This window comes from Salmo trutta, chromosome 22, assembly GCF_901001165.1.
Source record: "Salmo trutta chromosome 22, fSalTru1.1, whole genome shotgun sequence".
NCBI lineage: Eukaryota > Metazoa > Chordata > Actinopteri > Salmoniformes > Salmonidae > Salmo > Salmo trutta.
The window spans coordinates 28,340,774-28,355,023 of NC_042978.1; the positions used below are offsets into that span (position 1 = coordinate 28,340,774).

A 14,250-nucleotide genomic window follows, 5' to 3' on the forward strand; every position below is an offset into this window, starting at 1 on the left:
TAGGCTGAATTGAGTTTCCTCATATAGCAACATACTAGCCATACTACAGAAAAATACATGTCTTGAGTAAATAAAATAAAAACATACATAATAGATATGCTTATCATGAAGCTCAGAAACAAAATTGCAAGCTTGTTTGACACTGGCAGATACTGTAATGGGAATATTTTTTGAGAAATTGATACATGGAAGCGAAAAAAAGAGAATCTCAAGATATACTGACCAATAGGAAACTGCTGTTTCTTCCAACGTGGATTTACGTCCGTGAAAGGTGGACTGTCGCTATAGAAACGTGTGTGTATTAAAGTAAACTGTCACTATTTTTTACTAATAAGGTGACACGCTGTCCTTTCCGTAATTGTTTTAATATCACCGTTGTAACTAACAGTTTGAAACTTGAAAATCTGTGCTGTGAAAATCTCGAGTTTGGTGAAATAACTGTTATTTCATTGCGATGTATTTTATTTGCTAGAGTAACTGTCAAGTTGTGTGATTCAGAAGAAGTGACTGAATTTGGAGAGATATGTCCGCAGAAGAAAATGACAAAGCTTCTGATCCAAGCAGGGGCTATGAAGAGGAATAATTGTTATATGGAGGTAGTCAAAACAGGTACGACACTATTTAGCTCTCAAATAGTTACATTTTTATAGGGCTAAGTTACCACTCTGTATGGCAAATGAGCTGTCAAATTTCTGTTAGCTAGCAAGCTAACCACAACACCAGAAACAACACGTGCGATAGCGTACCACGTTGACAGTGCGACACTTTGGGATGTTTTCTCCTGCTGCTTATTTCCTGTAACTTTTCTTGGTAGGGAGTGAATATGAGAACAATGTCCAGTGACTATGAAATAAAATTGCAAGCACAAGGAATTATTGAGTTCAGGCATTTAGATATTTGGAGACCACTGTGATATTGTCTGTTTTGATTTTGAGTGTATGTTGTAAACATGTTGATACTGGTTCTTCTCTGTGATAGATGAGATTGAGGAGAAGGCAGAGGAAGAGGCACCTACTGGGTAAGTGCCAGGTGACAGGTAAAACACCCACTGTTAAACTTCTGTTTGTACATAGCAGACAGTCACCTATTCCATCCTCAATTCATCACTTCCCACTGGGCACCAACATCAATTCAAGTCTATTCAAGGTTGGTTCAAGAACAATGTTAATTCATCCAGTTTGTGCCCAGTGGGTTACCTAGATCTCAAATACGCACTTAGCATACTAGAAAATCAGACGTGGATACTACTAGACTATACTGTCAAATTGTTCCTTTTGTAAAAGACTTACATTCATAATTGTGGTTCACACATTTTTTGTGCGACTTAAAGGCTCTGCATAGTCAATTCGATGCGTCCTCCGCAGAGCTGTTGTCAAGGAAGTTAGTTTTTTTATACACAACCTCCCTACCGTCAACCAATCATGTTAATGCGGAGCTTTACGGCGTCCTCGCATTGTTACAACATTTGGGAGACGCACGGTGATGCGGTACAGAGCTCGATTTGGCCTCCTAAGGCTCTGCAATTGCGTCACACCCTCCGTATTTCTGAAGCAAGCATAAATTGTCTTTTACACAAATTACACCTTTTTAGTTGTCTACACAAATAATATAGTCATCACACCTCTATTTTATGTTTTTTGAGATTCACAACACATAGGCACAGTATTCACTCTGAGTCAGCCAGTACCGATTCTACAAATATTTGCCATTATACCCTACCTGTTTTATAATCTCCAGCTTCATCTCCCCTATTTGCACTGAATGATTCTTGCATTCAAACCATTTTGACCATGAGTGATCACTTAAGCAGTGAACTGATTCAGAATGAGATGGGCTGGTGGCTTCATTCCCCATTAGAACCAATTGTGCTTTATTAATGAAGCGTTTAGATATAATTCACTTTTCACTGCTCAATAATGACTGAGCAATATTGTTATCTCTGGGTTGTGTGTTTCTGACGCCACTATGTGCAACGCCTGAAATGTGCAGCCAGTCAAGTGGAACATTAAGAACTATTTGGATGCTTGTTAAATCCTTGGCCAGGCAGGCGCTGTTTGTTTGTGAGCATAGTAAAGTGGATCTAAGGCCCCATTAGATAGGGGCTATGATGGTCGCTGTGTTCGGCTTTGTTAAAGCGTATTGCCTCAGAGTAAACACAGCGTTTTCAGAATCAAACAGTCTCTTTGAGCTCCTCGACCATTATGTTACGTTAGGGATTCTTCAAGCAATAGGCTGTCATTTTACTTTCATCCCTTTAGAAGGAAATGTACAGTATGCAGTCTGCAGACAAGTTAAGTAATATCCCTGTTTGCAAATCTCTTAACATTCCCCTGTACTCTATTCTTCAAATGTTACAAAAGTTTCAATCTAAACTGACTGTGTGTTTCTAGTGATGTTATGTTTTTTTCACAGTGCAAAGCCCTAGCCGACTGCTGAGGTCCATGAGAGTGGAGTAGTGAAGCAGGTACCTACTACTCAGGGTTATGGAGGAGTCAACCTGGGATAAACAACACTCTTCTGTTTTGATGGAAACCCATCATGGATTCCCTCAGAACCTTTCTTGCTACTTGGCATATTCCTCATTAACTGTGTGTGATGCATGTAATGCTTTTATGAATGTATGTTGTCTCTATATTTGTCTTTGTATTTCTGTAATGCCAGGATACAGGTCAGGAAGACCAAGAAAGGGACAGCGACACTGAGGATGATGATGAAGATGATGATGATGAGGGTGTGTGTGTGTAACCATTGGAGCCTCGTCTCAGCCATTCAGGTGAGAGTCTAGACAACAGCAATGTGTTAAATACAGCAGTGTGTTACTGTCCTGTAATCTGGATTCGTTTTTAAGCTCCAATTTGAGTTGAAAATAAGTTTATATATCAGACCCTGTCCACTGTTAGATGGAAAAACCTTTTGTAGAGAGCGTTTTTTCACCTGACTGTCAGCGCGACGGACCTCAGTTGCTGTTGCCTCTCCTTTCTCCGAAAATGTTATGAGTCATGATTATGGTTCCATGTTACAGTATGCATATTTGGCAGCATGCCTTATTCTCCCCACCCCATGTCACTTTCAGGGTTCTTCAAAGCACATTGCCCAGAGTTATGGAGGCAGCATGTCTCTCAGTGCGTGTCCCCTTGGTGGTGATGATGATAATTGTGTGTGTTTCTGTTTTTCTTTCTTTCATTGTGTAGTGCCTTTGGATCCACGCCTGTTAATCTCATTATTAAGGCTGCAGGGAGAACACATGCGTCAGGTAAACACTCCTCACCTAGGCCACATAGGTCATGTATGTGTCAGTGCATGCTTGTTCCGCGTTCACCTGCTAATCGAAAATGTCAGTTTCCTAATTCCGACTAGCACGTCAACGCGGCATTAGTTACTCATCCAGACCCTCATTAATTGTAGTGGCAAGAGTGTGAAGTGAATGTGTCACTGACTGTGTGTCCTGTCATCTCCGGTGCAGTTTGCCCCAAAGCCAAAGGAGTGGACGTGGATGCACAGGGCAGTGTTAACGGAATCCCTGTGTTGGAGGTCGACGTGGAGTCTTTTAAAGAAAAGCCATGGAGAAAGCATGGTAAGTGTGTTGGTTGGTGTGAAGCAGGGTTTCCGCCTGCAATAGCCGGCTTTTGGCCGATTAAAATAAATGAAACAAAAATGTAATAATAATAGAAAAACCGATAAAGAAAATTGATGCTGGCCAATTGTGCCCCCCCCCCCCCAAAAAAATGTAGTGCGAAATAATGCTTTTGACCGGTCATGCTTATCGGTCTATAGGATAATTAGCATAATTGAGTGGAATTAAATTGCCGTGTGTATATTCATTATGCATCTTATTTATCACACACACAGCATACAGATACAGAGCCCTTAAGCGGAAAATCTGTCAGACAGCTGAGAGTTGCTGCTACAGCTCCTCAAACAGCTGAGTTGTTGCTGCTGGAGTGAAACGTGCTTCTATAATCCCAATCATTGCTCAACATTTCTAAATGCATTCGCGTGTTAAACATTTTGATAGCCACGATTAAAATTAGCATTTTTTATTTTATTTCTCCACTGGTAATTGAAGCGCGCTTCCCATTTGCCATTCAAATGCATAGGCAACAGAAGGCAGGATTCATTAGCACATCACACATCACTTTGTAATGAGCTGGAGGCAGTATGCATTTTGAAAACATACTTAATTGTTTGAAACCTGAACGTTTTACTACATATTATGAGGCATGTCTTACCTTGCTTCAAAGTAGCCTAGCAAAAATCTGACTATCTGTGGATGCAATTATTTTATAAAGATTTCCATATGCCATTAAAACCAGTAGCTTATTTCTCTCATGTTCTACTGGTTTTCTTTCATTGTCCAGTAGCCAAAGCACAATCCTAGCCATATTAGCAACCCATGCTAGTTGTTGCATCTTTATATCTCCCCTCTTTCTAAATTTCTAACGGATATTTTCATCTCTGACACCGCTTGCATGTGCGGTGTGCTTTTGACAAAGTTGTTTTCCTGCTACTTGCATTATGGAACAAACATTTGCGCAGAGCCTACTGCCTTCTGCGCATTGTTGCGCTCATAATGTGAAGAAATAATAGTTTATCAACATTTTAAGCTAAATGTTCTGATCTGTTGCATCAAACACATTGCTTTAAAAAAAAAAGAAATGATGAAGCCTAGGCCTACTGGTTGTATGGATCATCCTATGGATCATCTATCATCCTACAACTGGCCCAGAGTCTGTTTGGAAAAGGCCATTTCTTTCTCGACAGTCTGATCAATCGAATAGGTACACTTTTCTACTATGGAGGATAGTAGATTGGCTGAGAAAGTAAATGTGGACGGTTATTCCAACATCTTCAAAGTGCACATCAGAATTCAGTAAGAATGACACACGTTGCTGCATCCTTGACTTGCATGTTCTGTTAAGATGAATTACCATAATCTAAATGGGATTTCTGTCATTCTGAGCAATGTGGGTTGACGCCCATTGCATTGGGTTTCGGTACATTGCTCAAATGTCCGGTAAATTAAAATGCTGTCGGACAAATGTCCAGGGCCACACCGAAAACCCTGGAGTGAAATTATATCTGTGCGTGTTCTGTTGCAGGTGTAAACTCAGGCCTGGCTGATGAATGGTCTGTGATATGGTCTGTTTAGCTTTCGGTTGTGTTTGTGTTTAGGCTCGCACCTCTCTGACTACTTTAACTATGGCTTTAACGAGGACTCCTGGAAAGCCTACTGTGAGAACCAGAGGAGACTACGCATGGGTTATGTGTATGAACCACATTTCAGCCACTAAACTCATGGTAAAATATGTCATTCTGTTTAGACCTGGATACAAGATTATGCATTATCACAGTATAAGTGGAAAAATTGTTCCCATTAAAGAAACATGCTCAGGCTTTGACGTTGTTGAGGCTGTGTGAGTGAGTTGTTCTTCCTCTTAGGTCCAGGAATGGGGGCCTTCCCTGCTTTAGATCTGACTACTCCTCCCCCAGCAACCATTACAAATCAGCCTTGTCCAGGTAGGTACCCTGATTTGTCCCCCTCTCCCCCACTGTATGTATCACAGCAGCTGTGGCATGAATAACCATACTACACATGTCTGTGGTAACCACTACCAGCCGGTCATCACTGCCTCACTTCACTGGTCACTGCCACCTGGAACCCATCAGGGTGGTCAATGGGTCAAGTTTGTATTGGTCAGTGGTACCTGTGTCTGAGGTAATGTTCTTACCGAACACATTACATCCGGAAATGTTTTGAAGTGATCATTCATGGAAGGTATGTTAAGTTACTTAACTATTAAATGGCTAGAAATAAAGGTAGAGGTGCTGCGAGCGTTGCTTAGTTAAACTGCTCTGATCCCTCTAATGAAGTCCTCATGTGCACCACCTTCCGTCACTTTCCCGTTAACGGCCACCTGTGAAGGGAAGTTTTTAGCATTGGGGCAGGCAGAGCCCTGCGGGGAGCTGCTTTTACTGTGTGAAGACTGGAGCCCTGGAGTTTTACTGCTCAATTACATGGGCCAATCATTTACGGGCTTGAGCCCGTAGTAGCAGACGTAGCAGACTGTGTTCGTAAACACTCCTGTCCTCTCAGCCCCATGGACTCATTCTGGTTCCACTCAGGCACCAGGTGCTCGCCACCACATAAGGAAGAGTGATGGACTATCACAAACACACACTCCTCCACCCCTCCCCTCCTTCTTGCTTTCCCTCTGGCTCTGTCCCTCTCCTCTCCTACTTTCTTGCTCGCTCCCTCCAATCCTGTCTCTTGTGAGTTTAGCAGGGCTCATGTCAGGGTGGTCCAGACTACAGACTGAGGGGGATAAGGGTGATTAACACAGGCTACTTAAGTAAAGGTCCGTCTCTATATGATACCCCCTCCCTCAGCAAGGTTCCCCTCAGGGGAGGTGATGTGAGTCTGACCGTTACTCAGCGGTCACGCTTCTCCCTCTCTCAGTGACACGACCGACAGAAGGGAAGCAGAAAGTCCAAGCATGACAAACACAAATACACACAGCATTGTGCAGCGGATAAAATGTTAAATAAGGCCTCCCTACACTACAGACCCTCTCGCTCCCTCTGTTGAGCTGTGAGAACAAACGCTGGTGGCTCCGGAAGGGTGAAAGTTCAAACAAAGATGGTTTAGTATGAAGATGTGTAGAAACTGCTTCTCCAATAGAAATCCCAGATCATGCTTGTAGGCGATGTCATGACGATGTTTGACTAGCTAAGCTAATGCGCAGAAACACGTCATTGGTTCTAACGGTCGTCTCACGCCGAACTGCGCATGTGCAGGCTTTCAAATCAAAGGCACTCCTTCGATATAAAGTTGTTTTTCACAAGGTTTGAGTAATAACATGTTCAGCTACTTAAGACATTGGCTCAAATCTATGTTGTGCCATTAGATTTCGAGAAAATTAACAACTAAGGAAACATTTTTCACTTCTCTCATTGACCTCTCAAAACCTCTGTCTGCTTTGCAAGCATTCCCAGAAGTCTCGCATTGTTGGGCCACTGGGTTTGGAGACTTTGTGGTGCAAACTTGATGCTTGGTTGGAGGAGCACATATTGTGTTGTATTGTATTCTCTCCACATTCCCTCAAATCAAATCAAATTTTATTGGTTGCATATACATATTCAGCAGATGTTATTGCGGGTGTAGCGAAATGCTTGTGTTCCTAGCTCTAACATCTGTGTACAATATATAACAATACACAACAATACACACAAATCTAAAAGTAATAGAATGGAATTAAGAAAGAACACAGAATCCAATTCAGGAAAGTTGTGTTTCTGGTCGTAATGCTGGTGAGTTACCGACTCTGATATCCAAAAGTTCTCTCCGGCTGTATGTAATAATTCAAAGAACGTTCTGGGCTAATAACGTGAGAAATAACACATACACACACAGAAAATACTGTAAAGATGCTTAGGAGCCTGACTGTGTCCAGCATAAGGGAGGGTTAGTGTGGGCCTTTCTTCTCTGTCACATTTTAAATCCATGTATCTTTGAGAAAGTAGATGAAGTAGTGATATGTGTGTTGGCTTCTGGCTAAGCTGCTGTGTTTTATATTTTTTTTATATTAGGGTGCTTTTAGAGGCCAGAGGGAGTGACTTCTGGTTGATGCAGTTTTTATGCTTTTCCCTTATAATGTTTATTTCAGATTAAGTCCTAGTGACCGAAAAGAGGTTAGTGTCCCGTCTGGGGGGGGATTTGGGGAAATGTTAGCAGAGTGCAGTGAGAAGAAGACACAGTTAAGAAGGTAATGTGTGAATGAACCTGCAAGAAGGTGATGGGGGTCATAGGCATTATATAATATACTGTATATACATTGAGTGTACAAAACTTTAGCAACACCTTCCTAATATTGAAATGCACCCCCGTTTGCCCTCAGAACAGCCTCAGTTCGTTGGGGCATGGTCTCAACAAAGTGTCGAACGCGTTCCACAGTGATGCTGGCCCATGTTGACACCAATACTTCCCACAGTTGTGTCAAGTTGGCTGATAGTGGATCTGTACTCCAAATAGCTTGTTCCATCTCATCCCACAGATGCTAAATTGGATTGAGATCTGGTGACTGGGCAGGCCACTGCTGTAAGCTGAATTCACTGCCATGTTCGTGGAACCATTCCTGTACAATCCTAGCCTTGTCGCATGGGGCATTATCCTGCAGAAAAAATCCATTTGCAGATGGATACACTGCTGCCATGAAGGGATGCACCTGATTGGCAATGATGTTCAGATATTCTGTGGCATTCAAATGCCATCAAGGGGCCCAATGTGGGTCATGAAAACACACCATCACATCAACACCACTAGCCTGCAATGTTGAAACGCGGCATGATGGATGCATGTTTACTGCCCCAATAGGTCCACAGACGATGCAATCACACTGCACACTGCCCTAACCCATCTGGACAAGAGGAATACCTATGTAAGAATGCTGTTCATCGATTACAGCTCAGCATTTAACACCATAGTACCCTCCAAACTCGTCATTAAGCTCGAGACCCTGGGTCTCGACCCCGCCCTGTGCAACTGGTTCCTGGACTTTCTGACGGGCCACCCTCAGTTGGTGAAGGTAGGAAACAACATCTCCAGCCCGCTGATCCTCAACACTGGGGCCCCACAGGGGTGCGTTCTCAGCCCTCTCCTGTACTCCCTGTTCACCCTTGACTGTGTGGCCATGCACGCCTCCAACTCAATCATCAAGATTGAAGACGACACTACAGTGGTAGGCTTGATTACCAACAACGACGAGACGGCCTACAATCCACATCGACGGGACAGTAGTGGAGAAGGTGGATAGTTTTAAGTTCCTCGGTGTACACATCACAGACAAACTGAAATGGCCCACCCACACAGACAGCGTGGTGAAGAAGGCACAACACCACCTGTTCAACCTCAGGAGGCTTGAAATTCGGCTTGTCACCAAAAACACTCACAAACTTTTACAGATGCACAATCGAGAGCATCCTGTTGGGCTGTATCACTGCCTGGTATGGCAACTGCTCCGCCCACAACCGTAAGGCTCTCCAGAGGGTAGTGAGGTCTGCACAACGCATCACCGGGGGGCAAACTACCTGCCCTCCAGGACACCTACAGCACCTTATGTCACAGGAAGGCCAAAAAGATCATCAAGGACAACAACCACCCGAGCCACTGCCTGTTCACCCCACTATCATCCAGAAGGCGAGGTCAGTACAGGTGCATCAAAGCTGGAACCGAGAGAATGAAAAACAGCTTCTATCTCAAGGCCATCAGACTGTTAAACAGCCATAACTAACATTGAGTGGCTGCTGCCAACATACTGACTCATCTCTAGCCACTTTAATAATGAAAAAATTGGATGTAATTAATGTATCACTAGTCACTTTAAACAATGCCACTTTATGTAATGTTTACATACCCTACATTACTCATCTCATATGTATATACTGTAGTTGTTGTGAAAGGTAGTTGTTTTGAAATTGTTAGATTACTTGTTAGATATTACTGTACGGTTGGAACTAGCATTTCGCTACACTCACATTAACATCTGCTAACCATGTGTATGTGACCAATAACCACGAGTACATCAAATCAAATGTTTTCTCCATACCCTAGTCCTCCCATCTGTGTGAAATAGCAGGAACCGGGATTCATCAAACCAGGCAATATTTTTCCAATTCTCCAGTGTCTAGTGTTTTTTCGTTCCTTTGCCCACTGCAACCACAGTTTCTTGTTTTTTTGCTGAAAGAAGTGGAACTCTGTAAGGTCATCGGCTCTCATACCCCAGTCATGTCAAGATACGAAGAGTTGTGCTTTATGGGTCTTTGGGCACCAATGTTGTACTGGACTGTCAGTTGCCTAACTGTAGCAAGTCTGTTTCTCTGCACAATTCATGTCAGCCTCCTTTGTCCTCTTTCATCCCCCATTTTTGACCACTGGCCTGTCGTTGGCTGGATGTCCTTTGGGTGGTGGACCATTCTTGATACACGCAGGAAACTGTTGAGTGTGAAAAACCCATCAGCGTTACCGTTCTTGACACACTCAAACCGGTGTGCCTGAGACCTACTACCATACCCCGTTCAAAGGCACTTAAATCTTTTGTCTTACCCATTCACCCTCTGAATGGCACACATACACAATCCATGTCTCGAATGTCTCAAGGCTTAAAAATCCTTCTTTAAACTATCACCTCCCTTTCATCTACACTGACATCAATAAGTGATCAGAGCTTTCACCTGGATTCACCTGGTCAGTCTATGTCATGGAAAGAGCAGGTGTATTTAATGTTTTGTACACACGGTGTGTGTGTGTGTGTGTGTGTGTGTGTGTGTGTGTGTGTGTGTGTATAGACTGAACAAAAATATTAACGCAACAATTTCAATGATTTTACTGAGTTTTACAGTTCATATAAGGAAATAAGTCAATTGAAATATATTCATTAGTGCCTAATCTATGGATTTCATATGACTGGGCAGGGGCGCAGCCAATCAGAATTAGTTTTTCCCCACAAAAGGCCTTTATTACAGACAGAAATACTCCTCCGTTTCATCAGCTCTCCGGGTGGCTAGTCTCAGACAATCCTGCAGGGGAATATGCCGGATGTGGATGTCCTGGGCTGGTATGGTTACACGTGTTCTGTGGTTTTGAGGCCGATTGGACGTACTGCCAAATTCTCTAAAACGACGTTGGTGATGGCTTATGGTAGAGATATTAACATTACATTCTCTGGAAACAGCTCTGGTGTACATTCCTGCAGTCAACATGCCAATTGCACGCTCCCTCAACTTGAGACATCTGTGGCATTGTGTTGTGTGACAAAACGGCTAATTTTAGAGTGGTGTTTTATTGTCCCCAGCACAAGGTGCACCTGTGTAATGATCATGCTGTTAAATCAGCTTCTTGATAGATATGCCACACTTGTCAGGTGGATATATTATCTTGGCAAAGGAGAAATGCTCACTAACAGGGATGTAAACAAATTTGTGCACAAAATGTGGGAGAAATACGTTTTTGTGCGAATGGAGAATATCTGGGATATTTTATTTTAGCTCATGAAACAGTGGGAAAGGGGATACCTAGTCAGTTGTACAACTGAATGCATTCAACTGAAATGTGTCTTCCGCATTTAACCCAACCCCTCTGAATCAGAGAGGTGCGGGGGGCTGCCTTAATCGACAGCCACATCATCGGCGCCCAGGGAACAGGGGCAGAACGACAGATATTTACCTTGTCAGCTCAGGGATTCGATCCAGCAACCTTTGAGTTACTGGCCCAACGCTCCTACCCGCCAGGCTACCTGCCGCCAATTTACATGTTGCGTTTTATATATTTTTCAGTATATATATTTTAAGGCAAATGCCTTACTTCTTATGCCACATCAGGATGTTACCTATACACTGGTAAACAGATCACATCCTGAGATTTAAACCATGTCAAAAACAAGAGATTTACCCAAACTTGCATACCTTTTAATGCATGATCTGTGCACAGAGACATATTGTGCTGGGTTTTTTGTATGTTTACTCTGTTCTGCTCTGGCCAGTAGAAAGACAAGCAGCACCATCAATGTTATTGGAGGACAAACTGGTACCATCAGCCGGGTAGAGGAACGGAGACGTCACAATATAGAAGGAAATAACATCCAGGTTTGTGTGTCTGTGTTATTCTAAACTACACCTTGTCTTTCCTATTGAATAATCTAGTAAATTTGCTTACCTAGTCTGAGCTTTGTTTTTGTGTGTCTCTGCGTGTGTGTATGCATTACAGGTGCTTTCCGAGCCGTCTGATGCTGAGCCTACTGCCACTAAGATGCCCTCCTTCTTCCCCCCCACCTCTTTTCCCGCCTCCACCCTACAATGTTAACTCCGCCCCTCCCATTCCTCCACCATGTAAGTTACCTCAGCCCTTCACACACAAATATATATATATACACACAGACACACACAAACAATGCTCTCTGTCTGTGTGCCCTCTGTTCAGCAGAACAGTTATGCAATATAAATGGCAAGGTTATGGATTGAATAAAGACACTGCTTGAAGGTCATAGGTCAGACAGACAGACTGGTGAGAGTTACTCTCGTGACATCACGGGATGTCATAGAAAAATGGCCTTCAACTATGACACTCTCTATCTCCCTCTCTCTCTGTCATTACAGTAATGTATCTCGACAATTGATACCTTGAATATCCTTCAACTCTTGTCAATGTAAAAAGAGCCTTACTCTCATTGTGTGGGTGCATCATTAGTACAGTTGAGGGGTTTCGTGGAAGAGATGAAAGTGTAACCCAGAGAGTTGCAGGTGTAAATCCCATGCTGGGGACCCATTGAAGGACAGGCACCGTAAGTGGTAATAAACAGGTTTGGGAGTTGGAGGTGAATGCAGATGGGTTAACATAAACGTGTGGGTGTGTACACATCTGTGTATTTGTGTGCACGTGCTCATGAGTGTGCACTCTATGGGTAAGTGTCTTTTTCCCCAGGTGTGTGTAATTCTGTCCAGGTGTGTGGGTGCCAGTGCTGTCAGTTTGCCGGACTTCCTCCTCATCGCCTGATGAATATGAGGCAGAGGGCAGGAAGTCCCCCCTGGCCTGAGCTCACAGCTCAGCGCAGGCTGCCATCGCTTCATCTTCAAAGATTCCAAAATAGCAGCCCTCTATTCACCCCTCACACACTCCCAGCACCCCCTAAGTTCAATAAGTCCGGTACCGACGTGTTGTTCAACTTGTGCCAAATATCCTAATACAACCAAAATATCAAACATCCTGTCGATCCGGAAAACCTGGCTTTCCTTCTTTAAGTTACAGGCTCTGCCTCCTTTTGTGATGCAAATGTTCAACATGATAAAAATAGCTCCTGGAAGAAAAGAAAAGTGCAGAGCCAGCAGATTGGAGGGAGAGAGAGAGAGCTTTGTTACTCTTGGTACAGTAAGGTCACATTAGTGGTCTAGTATTATTGCTTCATAGGGCCAGGTTTTAGCGTGGGGTTGTGTTGTCATTGCAGGCCAGTCTGTGTAGTGAAGCACTAAGGGATGTTGTCTGGAGCTCTAGTGTAGAACTGGTTGTACTGATCAGTGTAGTTTGGCACGTACATTGTGGGTAGTTTGACACCTGTACTGACTGATATGATTGTGACGGTCTTGGAATTTGAGGTTACGGTAATTGGCCAGGCCAATGTACAGTCACCAACATAATCGTTCAAGGATATGGATATGCTTCCTAATAAAACCTTTGAAACAAGCTATTACACTTCATTATTATCATGGCATTCCATTATTATTATTCAGGTTATTACTTTTAAATATGAATCAACAAATTAAGAAATGCCAGGTTGGGGAGGATCTGTCGCATTTTTGTATTGACACAACATCAGCGGAGTCAAAATAAAGATATTCCTACCTTGTCCTTGTCTGTTGGCTTTTCTGCATATATACACAATCAATCAATCAAATGTATTTATAAAGCCCTTTTTACATCAGCCGATGTCACAAAGTGCTATACTTAGAAATGTCCTTGTTTTTGAAAGAAAAGCACATTTTTTTGTCCATTAAAATAACATCAAATTGATCAGAAATACAGTGTAGACATTGTTAATGTTGTAAATGACAATTGTAGCTGGAAACGGCTGATTTTTAAAGGAATATCTACATAGGCGTACAGAGGCCCATTATCAGCAACCATCACTCCTGTGTTCCAATGGCACGTTGTGTTAGCTAATCCAAGTTTATCATTTTAAAAGGCTAATTGATCCTTAGAAAACCCTTTTGCAATTATGTTAGCACAGCTGACAACTGTTGTTCTGATTAAAGAAGCAATAAAACTGGCTTTTAGACTAGTTGAGTATCTGGAGCATCAGAATTTGTGGGTTCGATTACAGGCTCAAAATGGCCAGAAACAAAGAACTTTCTTCTGAAACTCGTCAGTCTATCCTTGTTCTGAGAAATGAAGGCTATTCCATGTGAGAAATTGCCAAGAAACTGAAGATCTTGTACAATAAGATTTGCCAGTAAGATTGCACCTAAATCAACCATTTATCGGATCATCATGTCACGTCCTGACCAAGATTTAGGTATTATTTGTATTATATTTTGGTCAGGACGTGGCAGAGGTATATTTGTTTTGTATTTTGGGGTTTTGTGTGTGGTGTAGTGGGGTGTTAGTTGTTGGTATAGGTTATAGGTTTGTTTTTCTATGTATAGTTAATTGGGGTTGGACTCCCAATTGAAGGCAGGTGTGTTGAGTTGCCTTTGATTGGGAGTCCT

At 42.7% G+C, this 14,250-nt stretch overlaps 1 long non-coding RNA gene across 3 annotated transcripts; it reads left to right on the plus strand.

The window, feature by feature from the left end:
* The first annotated feature begins 312 nt into the window (after window positions 1-312).
* LOC115158525 (uncharacterized) lies at window positions 313-12,905 on the plus strand. Of its 3 annotated transcripts, XR_003868683.1 has the most exons (11): window positions 313-609; window positions 979-1,018; window positions 2,413-2,464; window positions 2,662-2,773; window positions 3,192-3,253; window positions 3,464-3,574; window positions 5,173-5,298; window positions 5,440-5,517; window positions 11,538-11,637; window positions 11,759-11,880; window positions 12,473-12,905. It is a non-coding gene; the product is annotated as an uncharacterized LOC115158525 (long non-coding RNA). The 3 variants fall into 3 exon arrangements; XR_003868682.1 differs by having other exon boundaries at window positions 11,535-11,637; window positions 11,759-12,905; XR_003868681.1 differs by having other exon boundaries at window positions 11,759-12,905.
* Window positions 12,906-14,250: the final 1,345 nt, after the last annotated feature.